This window comes from Ambystoma mexicanum, chromosome 5q (assembly GCF_040938575.1).
Source record: "Ambystoma mexicanum isolate Mex_15411 chromosome 5q, UKY_AmexF1_1, whole genome shotgun sequence".
Taxonomy (NCBI): Eukaryota; Metazoa; Chordata; class Amphibia; order Caudata; family Ambystomatidae; genus Ambystoma; species Ambystoma mexicanum.
In genome coordinates, this window is record NC_090933.1 from 527405024 (window position 1) to 527421227 (window position 16204).

At 50.2% G+C, this 16204-nt stretch overlaps 22 non-coding genes across 22 annotated transcripts; 10 read left to right on the plus strand and 12 right to left on the minus strand.

Annotated features, from left to right (window-relative positions):
• Positions 1-183: 183 nt before the first annotated feature.
• TRNAR-CCU (transfer RNA arginine (anticodon CCU)) lies at positions 184-256 on the plus strand. Its single transcript has one exon. It is a non-coding gene; the product is annotated as a tRNA-Arg (tRNA).
• Positions 257-846: 590 nt separating this feature from the next.
• TRNAA-AGC (transfer RNA alanine (anticodon AGC)) lies at positions 847-919 on the minus strand. The gene has a single exon. It is a non-coding gene; the product is annotated as a tRNA-Ala (tRNA).
• A 694-nt stretch (positions 920-1613) lies between these two features.
• Positions 1614-1686, plus strand: TRNAR-CCU (transfer RNA arginine (anticodon CCU)). The gene has a single exon. It is a non-coding gene; the product is annotated as a tRNA-Arg (tRNA).
• Positions 1687-2287: 601 nt separating this feature from the next.
• On the minus strand, positions 2288-2360 carry TRNAA-AGC (transfer RNA alanine (anticodon AGC)). Its single transcript has one exon. It is a non-coding gene; the product is annotated as a tRNA-Ala (tRNA).
• Positions 2361-3054: 694 nt separating this feature from the next.
• On the plus strand, positions 3055-3127 carry TRNAR-CCU (transfer RNA arginine (anticodon CCU)). The gene has a single exon. It is a non-coding gene; the product is annotated as a tRNA-Arg (tRNA).
• Positions 3128-3728: 601 nt separating this feature from the next.
• On the minus strand, positions 3729-3801 carry TRNAA-AGC (transfer RNA alanine (anticodon AGC)). The gene has a single exon. It is a non-coding gene; the product is annotated as a tRNA-Ala (tRNA).
• Positions 3802-4495: 694 nt separating this feature from the next.
• On the plus strand, positions 4496-4568 carry TRNAR-CCU (transfer RNA arginine (anticodon CCU)). Its single transcript has one exon. It is a non-coding gene; the product is annotated as a tRNA-Arg (tRNA).
• Positions 4569-5168: 600 nt separating this feature from the next.
• On the minus strand, positions 5169-5241 carry TRNAA-AGC (transfer RNA alanine (anticodon AGC)). The gene has a single exon. It is a non-coding gene; the product is annotated as a tRNA-Ala (tRNA).
• A 694-nt stretch (positions 5242-5935) lies between these two features.
• On the plus strand, positions 5936-6008 carry TRNAR-CCU (transfer RNA arginine (anticodon CCU)). Its single transcript has one exon. It is a non-coding gene; the product is annotated as a tRNA-Arg (tRNA).
• A 600-nt stretch (positions 6009-6608) lies between these two features.
• On the minus strand, positions 6609-6681 carry TRNAA-AGC (transfer RNA alanine (anticodon AGC)). The gene has a single exon. It is a non-coding gene; the product is annotated as a tRNA-Ala (tRNA).
• A 694-nt stretch (positions 6682-7375) lies between these two features.
• On the plus strand, positions 7376-7448 carry TRNAR-CCU (transfer RNA arginine (anticodon CCU)). The gene has a single exon. It is a non-coding gene; the product is annotated as a tRNA-Arg (tRNA).
• A 601-nt stretch (positions 7449-8049) lies between these two features.
• TRNAA-AGC (transfer RNA alanine (anticodon AGC)) lies at positions 8050-8122 on the minus strand. The gene has a single exon. It is a non-coding gene; the product is annotated as a tRNA-Ala (tRNA).
• Positions 8123-9240: 1118 nt separating this feature from the next.
• Positions 9241-9313, minus strand: TRNAA-AGC (transfer RNA alanine (anticodon AGC)). The gene has a single exon. It is a non-coding gene; the product is annotated as a tRNA-Ala (tRNA).
• A 694-nt stretch (positions 9314-10007) lies between these two features.
• Positions 10008-10080, plus strand: TRNAR-CCU (transfer RNA arginine (anticodon CCU)). The gene has a single exon. It is a non-coding gene; the product is annotated as a tRNA-Arg (tRNA).
• Positions 10081-10680: 600 nt separating this feature from the next.
• On the minus strand, positions 10681-10753 carry TRNAA-AGC (transfer RNA alanine (anticodon AGC)). The gene has a single exon. It is a non-coding gene; the product is annotated as a tRNA-Ala (tRNA).
• Positions 10754-11588: 835 nt separating this feature from the next.
• TRNAA-AGC (transfer RNA alanine (anticodon AGC)) lies at positions 11589-11661 on the minus strand. The gene has a single exon. It is a non-coding gene; the product is annotated as a tRNA-Ala (tRNA).
• Positions 11662-12355: 694 nt separating this feature from the next.
• On the plus strand, positions 12356-12428 carry TRNAR-CCU (transfer RNA arginine (anticodon CCU)). Its single transcript has one exon. It is a non-coding gene; the product is annotated as a tRNA-Arg (tRNA).
• Positions 12429-13018: 590 nt separating this feature from the next.
• Positions 13019-13091, minus strand: TRNAA-AGC (transfer RNA alanine (anticodon AGC)). Its single transcript has one exon. It is a non-coding gene; the product is annotated as a tRNA-Ala (tRNA).
• Positions 13092-13785: 694 nt separating this feature from the next.
• Positions 13786-13858, plus strand: TRNAR-CCU (transfer RNA arginine (anticodon CCU)). The gene has a single exon. It is a non-coding gene; the product is annotated as a tRNA-Arg (tRNA).
• Positions 13859-14459: 601 nt separating this feature from the next.
• On the minus strand, positions 14460-14532 carry TRNAA-AGC (transfer RNA alanine (anticodon AGC)). Its single transcript has one exon. It is a non-coding gene; the product is annotated as a tRNA-Ala (tRNA).
• Positions 14533-15226: 694 nt separating this feature from the next.
• TRNAR-CCU (transfer RNA arginine (anticodon CCU)) lies at positions 15227-15299 on the plus strand. Its single transcript has one exon. It is a non-coding gene; the product is annotated as a tRNA-Arg (tRNA).
• A 600-nt stretch (positions 15300-15899) lies between these two features.
• Positions 15900-15972, minus strand: TRNAA-AGC (transfer RNA alanine (anticodon AGC)). The gene has a single exon. It is a non-coding gene; the product is annotated as a tRNA-Ala (tRNA).
• Positions 15973-16204: the final 232 nt, after the last annotated feature.

Consider the following 16204-nt stretch of genomic DNA (forward strand, 5'->3'; position numbering starts at 1 on the left):
TTTCCATCGTGTGTCCCATAAAGCGGAAGTGTCCAGCCGAGTGCAAGCAGGTGCCTTTTGCCCGCGTGTGCTGGGACACTGCAGCTTTGGACGTGAGCCAACTTGCCCTTTTCAGTGGGCCAGTACCTGTGACTCCAGTGAGAGAAGAGGAAAAGAAAGAACTTTCCCCTTTTCTGTCGAGTGGCCCCAGTGGCCTAATGGATAAGGCACTGGCCTCCTAAGCCAGGGATTGTGGGTTCGAGTCCCCTCTGGGGTGGTTCGTGGCATTTTGTTCACACTTATGCAAAAGGTTTTTGCGGTAGTAGGGGGAGGGCGCAGGCTAGTACTTTGCTGGGCGCTGTGAAGTCCAGAACGTGCTCTGCTGGTAGCAGACTTTAAATGCTGGGAGACTGCAGAGTGTAGCAACCCCTCATGTCAGCGAAGAGACACAGATGAGTGGTAAGAAAGACAGGGAAAATATGCTTTCTGGAATCAGAGCTCCTGCAGACAGGGCTCACTCTTCTGCCAGCTCCGACCTGCTCCGATGAAAACGAAATAAAAGAGCAAAGGCTGCGCACTTTGAACCAATTATTCGAAGCATCGTATTGAAATGAAATAAAAGGTTAACAGCCCTGGGTGGCATCAAAGTGGAATTTCCTGAATATGTCACCAATGCCATGCAATGCGCCTGTTGCACAGTATCACGCCTGTTGCCGGCCCTCGCGCGGATGACTCTTTGGGATAGCAGAAAGTGGACGGAAGACTTTTAGGATGATAGTAAAAAAAACAGAAGCGAGCACATGACTTTATTTGCGACGATTGGCGAGTTTTGAATAAAATAGTGAAAATGAAGAAAAAGCGTCTTGCTGGAGAATGCGGGCATCGATCCCGCTACCTCTCGCATGCTAAGCGAACGCTCTACCATCTGAGCTAATTCCCCTCCTCCTCGAAGGCTCTCGATACACTGCTTCAGAGCTGAAGCACAGTCTCCGGCTCACACTTGCTTGGCTGTCCAGGGACCTGTAGTGCATAAAGCCCTTTCTCTTCATCTGCCGCAGGGGAAATCACAATCTCACCCCTTTGCCCAAAACAAAATACCTTCAGTGGAGCTACAAGTAAAGCTGCAGATGGCCATCCATTGCAATGAGGATTGGCCAACCAGGTATTAATAGCAGAGTGACTCCACTCCCGCGCCCTTTCACGCTGGACCTGCGCTTGTGATCAAGAGGCTGCACGCCAGTCCCATAGACCCGAGAGCCCAATTGAAAAGGTGCTTGATTCTCACTTTATTTCTCTCGCTATTTCTTGCTGTTTTAGGCCGCTGACACGCCGCCTGCAGCCAAAGGACCAGCGCTGGAGTGCCCTTTGTCATTTTTACCAGCTGGCCATATTTTACAATCGAGCGTCAGAATACCAAACAGGTAAGAGTTAGGTCTGGGAATTGAGTCCACTTTCCATCGTGTGTCCCATAAAGTGGAAGTGTCCAGCCGAGTGCAAGCAGGTGCCTTTTGCCCGCGTGTGCTGGGACACTGCAGCTTTGGACGTGAGCCAACTTGCCCTTTTCAGTGGGCCAGTACCTGTGACTCCAGTGAGAGAAGAGGAAAAGAAAGAACTTTCCCCTTTTCTGTCGAGTGGCCCCAGTGGCCTAATGGATAAGGCACTGGCCTCCTAAGCCAGGGATTGTGGGTTCGAGTCCCATCTGGGGTGGTTCGTGGCATTTTGTTCACACTTCTGCCAAAGCATGCAAAAGGTTTTTGCGGTAGTAGGGGGTGGGCGCAGGCTAGTACTTTGCTGGGCGCTGTGAAGTCCAGAACGTGCTCTGCTGGTAGCAGACTTTAAATGCCGGGAGACTGCAGAGTGTAGCAACCCCTCATGTCAGCGAAGAGACACAGATGAGTGGTAAGAAAGACAGGGAAAATATGCTTTCTGGAATCAGAACTCCTGCAGACAGGGCTCACTCTTCTGCCAGCTCCGACCTGCTCTGATGAAAACGAAATAAAAGAGCAAAGGCTGCGCACTTTGAACCAATTATTCGAAGCATCGTATTGAAATGAAATAAAAGGTTAACAGCCCTGGGTGGCATCAAAGTGGAATTTCCTGAATATGTCACCAATGCCATGCAATGCGCCTGTTGCACAGTATCACGCCTGTTGCCGGCCCTCGCGCGGATGACTCTTTGGGATAGCAGAAAGTGGACGGAAGACTTTTAGGATGATAGTAAAAAAAAACAGAAGCGAGCACATGCCTTTATTTGAGACGATTGGTGAGTTTTGAATAAAATAGTGAAAATGAAGAAAAAGCGTCTTGCTGGAGAATGCGGGCATCGATCCCGCTACCTCTCGCATGCTAAGCGAGCGCTCTACCATCTGAGCTAATTCCCCTCCTCCTCGAAGGCTCTCGATACACTGCTTCAGAGCTGAAGCACAGTCTCCGGCTCACACTTGCTTGGCTGTCCAGGGACCTGTAGTGCATAAAGCCCTTTCTCTTCATCTGCCGCAGGGGAAATCACAATCTCACCCCTTTGCCCAAAACAAAATACCTTCAGTGGAGCTACAAGTAAAGCTGCAGATGGCCATCCATTGCAACGAGGATTGGCCAACCAGGTATTAATAGCAGACTGACTCCACTGCCACGCCCTTTCACGCTGGACCTGCGCTTGTGATCAAGAGGCTGCACGCCAGTCCCATAGACCCGAGAGCCCAATTGAAAAGGTGCTTGCTTCTCACTTTATTTCTCTCGCTATTTCTTGCTGTTTTAGGCCACTGACACGCCGCCTGCAGCCAAAGGACCAGCGCTGGAGTGCCCTTTGTCATTTTTACCAGCTGGCCATATTTTACAATCGAGCGTTTGAATACCAAACAGGTAAGAGTTAGGTCTGGGAATTGAGTCCACTTTCCATCGTGTGTCCCATAAAGCGGAAGTGTCCAGCCGAGTGCAAGCAGGTGCCTTTTGCCCGCGTGTGCTGGGACACTGCAGCTTTGGACGTGAGCCAACTTGCCCTTTTCAGTGGGCCAGTACCTGTGACTCCAGTGAGAGAAGAGGAAAAGAAAGAACTTTCCCCTTTTCTGTCGAGTGGCCCCAGTGGCCTAATGGATAAGGCACTGGCCTCCTAAGCCAGGGATTGTGGGTTCGAGTCCCATCTGGGGTGGTTCGTGGCATTTTGTTCACACTTCTGCCAAAGCATGCAAAAGGTTTTTGCGGTAGTAGGGGGTGGGCGCAGGCTAGTACTTTGCTGGGCGCTGTGAAGTCCAGAACGTGCTCTGCTGGTAGCAGACTTTAAATGCCGGGAGACTGCAGAGTGTAGCAACCCCTCATGTCAGCGAAGAGACACAGATGAGTGGTAAGAAAGACAGGGAAAATATGCTTTCTGGAATCAGAGCTCCTGCAGACAGGGCTCACTCTTGTGCCAGCTCCGACCTGCTCCGATGAAAACGAAATAAAAGAGCAAAGGCTGCGCACTTTGAACCAATTATTCGAAGCATCGTATTGAAATGAAATAAAAGGTTAACAGCCCTGGGTGGCATCAAAGTGGAATTTCCTGAATATGTCACCAATGCCATGCAATGCGCCTGTTGCACAGTATCACGCCTGTTGCCGGCCCTCGCGCGGATGACTCTTTGGGATAGCAGAAAGTGGACGGAAGACTTTTAGGATGATAGTAAAAAAAAACAGAAGCGAGCACATGCCTTTATTTGAGACGATTGGTGAGTTTTGAATAAAATAGTGAAAATGAAGAAAAAGCGTCTTGCTGGAGAATGCGGGCATCGATCCCGCTACCTCTCGCATGCTAAGCGAGCGCTCTACCATCTGAGCTAATTCCCCTCCTCCTCGAAGGCTCTCGATACACTGCTTCAGAGCTGAAGCACAGTCTCCGGCTCACACTTGCTTGGCTGTCCAGGGACCTGTAGTGCATAAAGCCCTTTCTCTTCATCTGCCGCAGGGGAAATCACAATCTCACCCCTTTGCCCAAAACAAAATACCTTCAGTGGAGCTACAAGTAAAGCTGCAGATGGCCATCCATTGCAACGAGGATTGGCCAACCAGGTATTAATAGCAGAGTGACTCCACTGCCACGCCCTTTCACGCTGGACCTGCGCTTGTGATCAAGAGGCTGCACGCCAGTCCCATAGACCCGAGAGCCCAATTGAAAAGGTGCTTGCTTCTCACTTTATTTCTCTCGCTATTTCTTGCTGTTTTAGGCCGCTGACACGCCGCCTGCAGCCAAAGGACCAGCGCTGGAGTGCCCTTTGTCATTTTTACCAGCTGGCCATATTTTACAATCGAGCGTCAGAATACCAAACAGGTAAGAGTTATGTCTGGGAATTGAGTCCACTTTCCATCGTGTGTCCCATAAAGCGGAAGTGTCCAGCCGAGTGCAAGCAGGTGCCTTTTGCCCGCGTGTGCTGGGACACTGCAGCTTTGGACGTGAGCCAACTTGCCCTTTTCAGTGGGTCAGTACCTGTGACTCCAGTGAGAGAAGAGGAAAAGAAAGAACTTTCCCCTTTTCTGTCGAGTGGCCCCAGTGGCCTAATGGATAAGGCACTGGCCTCCTAAGCCAGGGATTGTGGGTTCGAGTCCCATCTGGGGTGGTTCGTGGCATTTTGTTCACACTTCTGCCAAAGCATGCAAAAGGTTTTTGCGGTAGTAGGGGGTGGGCGCAGGCTAGTACTTTGCTGGGCGCTGTGAAGTCCAGAACGTGCTCTGCTGGTAGCAGACTTTAAATGCCGGGAGACTGCAGAGTGTAGCAACCCCTCATGTCAGCGAAGAGACACAGATGAGTGGTAAGAAAGACAGGGAAAATATGCTTTCTGGAATCAGAACTCCTGCAGACAGGGCTCACTCTTCTGCCAGCTCCGACCTGCTCCGATGAAAACGAAATAAAAGAGCAAAGGCTGCGCACTTTGAACCAATTATTCGAAGCATCGTATTGAAATGAAATAAAAGGTTAACAGCCCTGGGTGGCATCAAAGTGGAATTTCCTGAATATGTCACCAATGCCATGCAATGCGACTGTTGCACAGTATCACGCCTGTTGCCGGCCCTCGCGCGGATGACTCTTTGGGATAGCAGAAAGTGGACGGAAGACTTTTAGGATGATAGTAAAAAAAACAGAAGCGAGCACATGACTTTATTTGCGACGATTGGTGAGTTTTGAATAAAATAGTGAAAATGAAGAAAAAGCGTCTTGCTGGAGAATGCGGGCATCGATCCCGCTACCTCTCGCATGCTAAGCGAGCGCTCTACCATCTGAGCTAATTCCCCTCCTCCTCGAAGGCTCTCGATACACTGCTTCAGAGCTGAAGCACAGTCTCCGGCTCACACTTGCTTGGCTGTCCAGGGACCTGTAGTGCATAAAGCCCTTTCTCTTCATCTGCCGCAGGGGAAATCACAATCTCACCCCTTTGCCCAAAACAAAATACCTTCAGTGGAGCTACAAGTAAAGCTGCAGATGGCCATCCATTGCAATGAGGATTGGCCAACCAGGTATTAATAGCAGAGTGACTCCACTCCCACGCCCTTTCACGCTGGACCTGCGCTTGTGATCAAGAGGCTGCACGCCAGTCCCATAGACCCGAGAGCCCAATTGAAAAGGTGCTTGCTTCTCACTTTATTTCTCTCGCTATTTCTTGCTGTTTTAGGCCGCTGACACGCCGCCTGCAGCCAAAGGACCAGCGCTGGAGTGCCCTTTGTCATTTTTACCAGCTGGCCATATTTTACAATCGAGCGTCAGAATACCAAACAGGTAAGAGTTAGGTCTGGGAATTGAGTCCACTTTCCATCGTGTGTCCCATAAAGCGGAAGTGTCCAGCCGAGTGCAAGCAGGTGCCTTTTGCCCGCGTGTGCTGGGACACTGCAGCTTTGGACGTGAGCCAACTTGCCCTTTTCAGTGGGTCAGTACCTGTGACTCCAGTGAGAGAAGAGGAAAAGAAAGAACTTTCCTCTTTTCTGTCGAGTGGCCCCAGTGGCCTAATGGATAAGGCACTGGCCTCCTAAGCTAGGGATTGTGGGTTCGAGTCCCATCTGGGGTGGTTCGTGGCATTTTGTTCACACTTCTGCCAAAGCATGCAAAAGGTTTTTGCGGTAGTAGGGGGTGGGCGCAGGCTAGTACTTTGCTGGGCGCTGTGAAGTCCAGAACGTGCTCTGCTGGTAGCAGACTTTAAATGCCGGGAGACTGCAGAGTGTAGCAACCCCTCATGTCAGCGAAGAGACGCAGATGAGTGGTAAGAAAGACAGGGAAAATATGCTTTCTGGAATCAGAGCTCCTGCAGACAGGGCTCACTCTTCTGCCAGCTCCGACCTGCTCCGATGAAAACGAAATAAAAGAGCAAAGGCTGCGCACTTTGAACCAATTATTCGAAGCATCGTATTGAAATGAAATAAAAGGTTAACAGCCCTGGGTGGCATCAAAGTGGAATTTCCTGAATATGTCACCAATGCCATGCAATGCGACTGTTGCACAGTATCACGCCTGTTGCCGGCCCTCGCGCGGATGACTCTTTGGGATAGCAGAAAGTGGACGGAAGACTTTTAGGATGATAGTAAAAAAAACAGAAGCGAGCACATGACTTTATTTGCGACGATTGGTGAGTTTTGAATAAAATAGTGAAAATGAAGAAAAAGCGTCTTGCTGGAGAATGCGGGCATCGATCCCGCTACCTCTCGCATGCTAAGCGAGCGCTCTACCATCTGAGCTAATTCCCCTCCTCCTCGAAGGCTCTCGATACACTGCTTCAGAGCTGAAGCACAGTCTCCGGCTCACACTTGCTTGGCTGTCCAGGGACCTGTAGTGCATAAAGCCCTTTCTCTTCATCTGCCGCAGGGGAAATCACAATCTCACCCCTTTGCCCAAAACAAAATACCTTCAGTGGAGCTACAAGTAAAGCTGCAGATGGCCATCCATTGCAATGAGGATTGGCCAACCAGGTATTAATAGCAGAGTGACTCCACTCCCACGCCCTTTCACGCTGGACCTGCGCTTGTGATCAAGAGGCTGCACGCCAGTCCCATAGACCCGAGAGCCCAATTGAAAAGGTGCTTGCTTCTCACTTTATTTCTCTCGCTATTTCTTGCTGTTTTAGGCCGCTGACACGCCGCCTGCAGCCAAAGGACCAGCGCTGGAGTGCCCTTTGTCATTTTTACCAGCTGGCCATATTTTACAATCGAGCGTCAGAATACCAAACAGGTAAGAGTTAGGTCTGGGAATTGAGTCCACTTTCCATCGTGTGTCCCATAAAGCGGAAGTGTCCAGCCGAGTGCAAGCAGGTGCCTTTTGCCCGCGTGTGCTGGGACACTGCAGCTTTGGACGTGAGCCAACTTGCCCTTTTCAGTGGGCCAGTACCTGTGACTCCAGTGAGAGAAGAGGAAAAGAAAGAACTTTCCCCTTTTCTGTCGAGTGGCCCCAGTGGCCTAATGGATAAGGCACTGGCCTCCTAAGCCAGGGATTGTGGGTTCGAGTCCCATCTGGGGTGGTTCGTGGCATTTTGTTCACACTTCTGCCAAAGCATGCAAAAGGTTTTTGCGGTAGTAGGGGGTGGGCGCAGGCTAGTACTTTGCTGGGCGCTGTGAAGTCCAGAACGTGCTCTGCTGGTAGCAGACTTTAAATGCCGGGAGACTGCAGAGTGTAGCAACCCCTCATGTCAGCGAAGAGACACAGATGAGTGGTAAGAAAGACAGGGAAAATATGCTTTCTGGAATCAGAGCTCCTGCAGACAGGGCTCACTCTTGTGCCAGCTCCGACCTGCTCCGATGAAAACGAAATAAAAGAGCAAAGGCTGCGCACTTTGAACCAATTATTCGAAGCATCGTATTGAAATGAAATAAAAGGTTAACAGCCCTGGGTGGCATCAAAGTGGAATTTCCTGAATATGTCACCAATGCCATGCAATGCGCCTGTTGCACAGTATCACGCCTGTTGCCGGCCCTCACGCGGATGACTCTTTGGGATAGCAGAAAGTGGACGGAAGACTTTTAGGATGATAGTAAAAAAAAACAGAAGCGAGCACATGCCTTTATTTGAGACGATTGGTGAGTTTTGAATAAAATAGTGAAAATGAAGAAAAAGCGTCTTGCTGGAGAATGCGGGCATCGATCCCGCTACCTCTCGCATGCTAAGCGAGCGCTCTACCATCTGAGCTAATTCCCCTCCTCCTCGAAGGCTCTCGATACACTGCTTCAGAGCTGAAGCACAGTCTCCGGCTCACACTTGCTTGGCTGTCCAGGGACCTGTAGTGCATAAAGCCCTTTCTCTTCATCTGCCGCAGGGGAAATCACAATCTCACCCCTTTGCCCAAAACAAAATACCTTCAGTGGAGCTACAAGTAAAGCTGCAGATGGCCATCCATTGCAACGAGGATTGGCCAACCAGGTATTAATAGCAGAGTGACTCCACTGCCACGCCCTTTCACGCTGGACCTGCGCTTGTGATCAAGAGGCTGCACACCAACCCCATAGACCCGAGAGCTGAATTGAGAAGGTGCTTGCCTGCTGTTTAAGGCCACTTGCACGCTGCTTGGAGCCAAAGGCCCAGCTTTGGAGTGCATTTGTCATTTTTACCAGATGGACATATTTTCCAATAGAGCGTCAGAATACTAAACAGGGAAGATTGAGGTCTGGAAACGGAGTCCACTTTCCAACGTGTGTCCCATGATGCGGAAGTGTCCAGCCGAGTGCAAGCAGGTGCAGGTTGCACGCGTGTTATGGGACAGTGCAGCTTTGGACGTGATCCAATGCTCCTGTAGTTATCAGTGGGCCAGTACAGGTGACACTAGTGAGAGAAGAGGAAAAGAAAGAACTCTCGAGCTGTTGGCTGAGCGGCCCCAGTGGCCTTATGGATAAGGCAGTGGCCTACTTAAACCAAGGATCGTGGGTTCAAGTCCCATCAGGGGTAGATCCTGGAATTTTGTTCAAACTTCTGCCAAAGTTATATGCGGGAGTAGAGGGTGGGTGCAGGCTATTATTTTGCTGGGGGGCGCTGTGTAGTCCCGAACGTGCCCTGCTGGTCGGAGACTTTAAATGCCGGCCCCATAGACCCGAGAGCTGAATAGAGAAGGTGCTTGCTTCTCATTTTATTTCTCTCTGTTGCATAGTTTCACGCCAGCTGCCAGCCTTGGTGCAGAAATGTGTAACGTTTTGGCATAGTAGAAAATGGACGGAAGACTTTTGGGATGATAGTAAACACCCTGAAGCCAGCAGCGCATGCCTCATTTGCAAGGATTTAAGAGTTTTGAATAAAAAAAGTCAAATGAAAGAAAAGTTTCTTGCTGGAGAATGCGGGCATCGATCCCGCTACCTCTCGCATGCTAAGCGAGCGCTCTACCATCTGAGCTAATTCCCCTCCTCCTCGAAGGCTCTCGATACACTGCTTCAGAGCTGAAGCACAGTCTCCGGCTCACACTTGCTTGGCTGTCCAGGGACCTGTAGTGCATAAAGCCCTTTCTCTTCATCTGCCGCAGAGGAAATCACAATCTCACCCCTTTGCCCAAAACAAAATACCTTCAGTGGAGCTACAAGTAAAGCTGCAGATGGCCATCCATTGCAACGAGGATTGGCCAACCAGGTATTAATAGCAGAGTGACTCCACTCCCACGCCCTTTCACGCTGGACCTGCGCTTGTGATCAAGAGGCTGCACGCCAGTCCCATAGACCCGAGAGCCCAATTGAAAAGGTGCTTGCTTCTCACTTTATTTCTCTCGCTATTTCTTGCTGTTTTAGGCCGCTGACACGCCGCCTGCAGCCAAAGGACCAGCGCTGGAGTGCCCTTTGTCATTTTTACCAGCTGGCCATATTTTACAATCGAGCGTCAAAATACCAAACAGGTAAGAGTTAGGTCTGGGAATTGAGTCCACTTTCCATCGTGTGTCCCATAAAGCGGAAGTGTCCAGCCGAGTGCAAGCAGGTGCCTTTTGCCCGCGTGTGCTGGGACACTGCAGCTTTGGACGTGAGCCAACTTGCCCTTTTCAGTGGGCCAGTACCTGTGACTCCAGTGAGAGAAGAGGAAAAGAAAGAACTTTCCCCTTCTCTGTCGAGTGGCCCCAGTGGCCTAATGGATAAGGCACTGGCCTCCTAAGCCAGGGATTGTGGGTTCGAGTCCCATCTGGGGTGGTTTGTGGCATTTTGTTCACACTTCTGCCAAAGCATGCAAAAGTTTTTTGCGGTAGTAGGGGGTGGGCGCAGGCTAGTACTTTGCTGGGCGCTGTGAAGTCCAGAACGTGCTCTGCTGGTAGCAGACTTTAAATGCCGGGAGACTGCAGAGTGTAGCAACCCCTCATGTCAGCGAAGAGACACAGATGAGTGGTAAGAAAGACAGGGAAAATATGCTTTCTGGAATCAGAGCTCCTGCAGACAGGGCTCACTCTTCTGCCAGCTCCGACCTGCTCCGATGAAAACGAAATAAAAGAGCAAAGGCTGCGCACTTTGAACCAATTATTCGAAGCATCGTATTGAAATGAAATAAAAGGTTAACAGCCCTGGGTGGCATCAAAGTGGAATTTCCTGAATATGTCACCAATGCCATGCAATGCGCCTGTTGCACAGTATCACGCCTGTTGCCGGCCCTCGCGCGGATGACTCTTTGGGATAGCAGAAAGTGGACGGAAGACTTTTAGGATGATAGTAAAAAAAACAGAAGCGAGCACATGCCTTTATTTGAGATGATTGGTGAGTTTTGAATAAAATAGTGAAAATGAAGAAAAAGCGTCTTGCTGGAGAATGCGGGCATCGATCCCGCTACCTCTCGCATGCTAAGCGAGCGCTCTACCATCTGAGCTAATTCCCCTCCTCCTCGAAGGCTCTCGATACACTGCTTCAGAGCTGAAGCACAGTCTCCGGCTCACACTTGCTTGGCTGTCCAGGGACCTGTAGTGCATAAAGCCCTTTCTCTTCATCTGCCGCAGGGGAAATCACAATCTCACCCCTTTGCCCAAAACAAAATACCTTCAGTGGAGCTACAAGTAAAGCTGCAGATGGCCATCCATTGCAACGAGGATTGGCCAACCAGGTATTAATAGCAGAGTGACTCCACTCCCACGCCCTTTCTGCCAAAGCATGCAAAAGGTTTTTGCGGTAGTAGGGGGTGGGCGCAGGCTAGTACTTTGCTGGGCGCTGTGAAGTCCAGAACGTGCTCTGCTGGTAGCAGACTTTAAATGCCGGGAGACTGCAGAGTGTAGCAACCCCTCATGTCAGCGAAGAGACACAGATGAGTGGTAAGAAAGACAGGGAAAATATGCTTTCTGGAATCAGAGCTCCTGCAGACAGGGCTCACTCTTCTGCCAGCTCCGACCTGCTCCGATGAAAACGAAATAAAAGAGCAAAGGCTGCGCACTTTGAACCAATTATTCGAAGCATCGTATTGAAATGAAATAAAAGGTTAACAGCCCTGGGTGGCATCAAAGTGGAATTTCCTGAATATGTCACCAATGCCATGCAATGCGCCTGTTGCACAGTATCACGCCTGTTGCCGGCCCTCGCGCGGATGACTCTTTGGGATAGCAGAAAGTGGACGGAAGACTTTTAGGATGATAGTAAAAAAAACAGAAGCGAGCACATGACTTTATTTGCGACGATTGGTGAGTTTTGAATAAAATAGTGAAAATGAAGAAAAAGCGTCTTGCTGGAGAATGCGGGCATCGATCCCGCTACCTCTCGCATGCTAAGCGAGCGCTCTACCATCTGAGCTAATTCCCCTCCTCCTCGAAGGCTCTCGATATACTGCTTCAGAGCTGAAGCACAGTCTCCGGCTCACACTTGCTTGGCTGTCCAGGGACCTGTAGTGCATAAAGCCCTTTCTCTTCATCTGCCGCAGAGGAAATCACAATCTCACCCCTTTGCCCAAAACAAAATACCTTCAGTGGAGCTACAAGTAAAGCTGCAGATGGCCATCCATTGCAATGAGGATTGGCCAACCAGGTATTAATAGCAGAGTGACTCCACTGCCACGCCCTTTCACGCTGGACCTGCGCTTGTGATCAAGAGGCTGCACGCCAGTCCCATAGTCCCGAGAGCCCAATTGAAAAGGTGCTTGCTTCTCACTTTATTTCTCTCTCTATTTCTTGCTGTTTTAGGCCGCTGACACGCCGCCTGCAGCCAAAGGACCAGCGCTGGAGTGCCCTTTGTCATTTTTACCAGCTGGCCATATTTTACAATCGAGCGTCAGAATACCAAACAGGTAAGAGTTAGGTCTGGGAATTGAGTCCACTTTCCATCGTGTGTCCCATAAAGCGGAAGTGTCCAGCCGAGTGCAAGCAGGTGCCTTTTGCCCGCGTGTGCTGGGACACTGCAGCTTTGGACGTGAGCCAACTTGCTCTTTTCAGTGGGCCAGTACCTGTGACTCCAGTGAGAGAAGAGGAAAAGAAAGAACTTTCCCCTTCTCTGTCGAGTGGCCCCAGTGGCCTAATGGATAAGGCACTGGCCTCCTAAGCCAGGGATTGTGGGTTCGAGTCCCCTCTGGGGTGGTTCGTGGCATTTTGTTCACACTTATGCAAAAGGTTTTTGCGGTAGTAGGGGGAGGGCGCAGGCTAGTACTTTGCTGGGCGCTGTGAAGTCCAGAACGTGCTCTGCTGGTAGCAGACTTTAAATGCTGGGAGACTGCAGAGTGTAGCAACCCCTCATGTCAGCGAAGAGACACAGATGAGTGGTAAGAAAGACAGGGAAAATATGCTTTCTGGAATCAGAGCTCCTGCAGACAGGGCTCACTCTTCTGCCAGCTCCGACCTGCTCCGATGAAAACGAAATAAAAGAGCAAAGGCTGCGCACTTTGAACCAATTATTCGAAGCATCGTATTGAAATGAAATAAAAGGTTAACAGCCCTGGGTGGCATCAAAGTGGAATTTCCTGAATATGTCACCAATGCCATGCAATGCGCCTGTTGCACAGTATCACGCCTGTTGCCGGCCCTCGCGCGGATGACTCTTTGGGATAGCAGAAAGTGGACGGAAGACTTTTAGGATGATAGTAAAAAAAACAGAAGCGAGCACATGACTTTATTTGCGACGATTGGCGAGTTTTGAATAAAATAGTGAAAATGAAGAAAAAGCGTCTTGCTGGAGAATGCGGGCATCGATCCCGCTACCTCTCGCATGCTAAGCGAACGCTCTACCATCTGAGCTAATTCCCCTCCTCCTCGAAGGCTCTCGATACACTGCTTCAGAGCTGAAGCACAGTCTCCGGCTCACACTTGCTTGGCTGTCCAGGGACCTGTAGTGCATAAAGCCCTTTCTCTTCATCTGCCGCAGGGGAAATCACAATCTCACCCCTTTGCCCAAAACAAAATACCTTCAGTGGAGCTACAAGTAAAGCTGCAGATGGCCATCCATTGCAATGAGGATTGGCCAACCAGGTATTAATAGCAGAGTGACTCCACTCCCGCGCCCTTTCACGCTGGACCTGCGCTTGTGATCAAGAGGCTGCACGCCAGTCCCATAGACCCGAGAGCCCAATTGAAAAGGTGCTTGCTTCTCACTTTATTTCTCTCGCTATTTCTTGCTGTTTTAGGCCGCTGACACGCCGCCTGCAGCCAAAGGACCAGCGCTGGAGTGCCCTTTGTCATTTTTACCAGCTGGCCATATTTTACAATCGAGCGTCAGAATACCAAACAGGTAAGAGTTAGGTCTGGGAATTGAGTCCACTTTCCATCGTGTGTCCCATAAAGTGGAAGTGTCCAGCCGAGTGCAAGCAGGTGCCTTTTGCCCGCGTGTGCTGGGACACTGCAGCTTTGGACGTGAGCCAACTTGCCCTTTTCAGTGGGCCAGTACCTGTGACTCCAGTGAGAGAAGAGGAAAAGAAAGAACTTTCCCCTTTTCTGTCGAGTGGCCCCAGTGGCCTAATGGATAAGGCACTGGCCTCCTAAGCCAGGGATTGTGGGTTCGAGTCCCATCTGGGGTGGTTCGTGGCATTTTGTTCACACTTCTGCCAAAGCATGCAAAAGGTTTTTGCGGTAGTAGGGGGTGGGCGCAGGCTAGTACTTTGCTGGGCGCTGTGAAGTCCAGAACGTGCTCTGCTGGTAGCAGACTTTAAATGCCGGGAGACTGCAGAGTGTAGCAACCCCTCATGTCAGCGAAGAGACACAGATGAGTGGTAAGAAAGACAGGGAAAATATGCTTTCTGGAATCAGAACTCCTGCAGACAGGGCTCACTCTTCTGCCAGCTCCGACCTGCTCCGATGAAAACGAAATAAAAGAGCAAAGGCTGGGCACTTTGAACCAATTATTCGAAGCATCGTATTGAAATGAAATAAAAGGTTAACAGCCCTGGGTGGCATCAAAGTGGAATTTCCTGAATATGTCACCAATGCCATGCAATGCGCCTGTTGCACAGTATCACGCCTGTTGCCGGCCCTCGCGCGGATGACTCTTTGGGATAGCAGAAAGTGGACGGAAGACTTTTAGGATGATAGTAAAAAAAAACAGAAGCGAGCACATGCCTTTATTTGAGACGATTGGTGAGTTTTGAATAAAATAGTGAAAATGAAGAAAAAGCGTCTTGCTGGAGAATGCGGGCATCGATCCCGCTACCTCTCGCATGCTAAGCGAGCGCTCTACCATCTGAGCTAATTCCCCTCCTCCTCGAAGGCTCTCGATACACTGCTTCAGAGCTGAAGCACAGTCTCCGGCTCACACTTGCTTGGCTGTCCAGGGACCTGTAGTGCATAAAGCCCTTTCTCTTCATCTGCCGCAGGGGAAATCACAATCTCACCCCTTTGCCCAAAACAAAATACCTTCAGTGGAGCTACAAGTAAAGCTGCAGATGGCCATCCATTGCAACGAGGATTGGCCAACCAGGTATTAATAGCAGAGTGACTCCACTGCCACGCCCTTTCACGCTGGACCTGCGCTTGTGATCAAGAGGCTGCACGCCAGTCCCATAGACCCGAGAGCCCAATTGAAAAGGTGCTTGCTTCTCACTTTATTTCTCTCGCTATTTCTTGCTGTTTTAGGCCGCTGACACGCCGCCTGCAGCCAAAGGACCAGCGCTGGAGTGCCCTTTGTCATTTTTACCAGCTGGCCATATTTTACAATCGAGCGTCAGAATACCAAACAGGTAAGAGTTATGTCTGGGAATTGAGTCCACTTTCCATCGTGTGTCCCATAAAGCGGAAGTGTCCAGCCGAGTGCAAGCAGGTGCCTTTTGCCCGCGTGTGCTGGGACACTGCAGCTTTGGACGTGAGCCAACTTGCCCTTTTCAGTGGGTCAGTACCTGTGACTCCAGTGAGAGAAGAGGAAAAGAAAGAACTTTCCCCTTCTCTGTCGAGTGGCCCCAGTGGCCTAATGGATAAGGCACTGGCCTCCTAAGCCAGGGATTGTGGGTTCGAGTCCCATCTGGGGTGGTTCGTGGCATTTTGTTCACACTTCTGCCAAAGCATGCAAAAGGTTTTTGCGGTAGTAGGGGGTGGGCGCAGGCTAGTACTTTGCTGGGCGCTGTGAAGTCCAGAACGTGCTCTGCTGGTAGCAGACTTTAAATGCCGGGAGACTGCAGAGTGTAGCAACCCCTCATGTCAGCGAAGAGACACAGATGAGTGGTAAGAAAGACAGGGAAAATATGCTTTCTGGAATCAGAACTCCTGCAGACAGGGCTCACTCTTCTGCCAGCTCCGACCTGCTCCGATGAAAACGAAATAAAAGAGCAAAGGCTGCGCACTTTGAACCAATTATTCGAAGCATCGTATTGAAATGAAATAAAAGGTTAACAGCCCTGGGTGGCATCAAAGTGGAATTTCCTGAATATGTCACCAATGCCATGCAATGCGACTGTTGCACAGTATCACGCCTGTTGCCGGCCCTCGCGCGGATGACTCTTTGGGATAGCAGAAAGTGGACGGAAGACTTTTAGGATGATAGTAAAAAAAACAGAAGCGAGCACATGACTTTATTTGCGACGATTGGTGAGTTTTGAATAAAATAGTGAAAATGAAGAAAAAGCGTCTTGCTGGAGAATGCGGGCATCGATCCCGCTACCTCTCGCATGCTAAGCGAGCGCTCTACCATCTGAGCTAATTCCCCTCCTCCTCGAAGGCTCTCGATACACTGCTTCAGAGCTGAAGCACAGTCTCCAGCTCACACTTGCTTGGCTGTCCAGGGACCTGTAGTGCATAAAGCCCTTTCTCTTCATCTGCCGCAGGGGAAATCACAATCTCACCCCTTTGCCCAAAACAAAATACCTTCAGTGGAGCTACAAGTAAAGCTGCAGATGGCCATCCATTGCAATGAGGATTGGCCAACCAGGTATTAATAG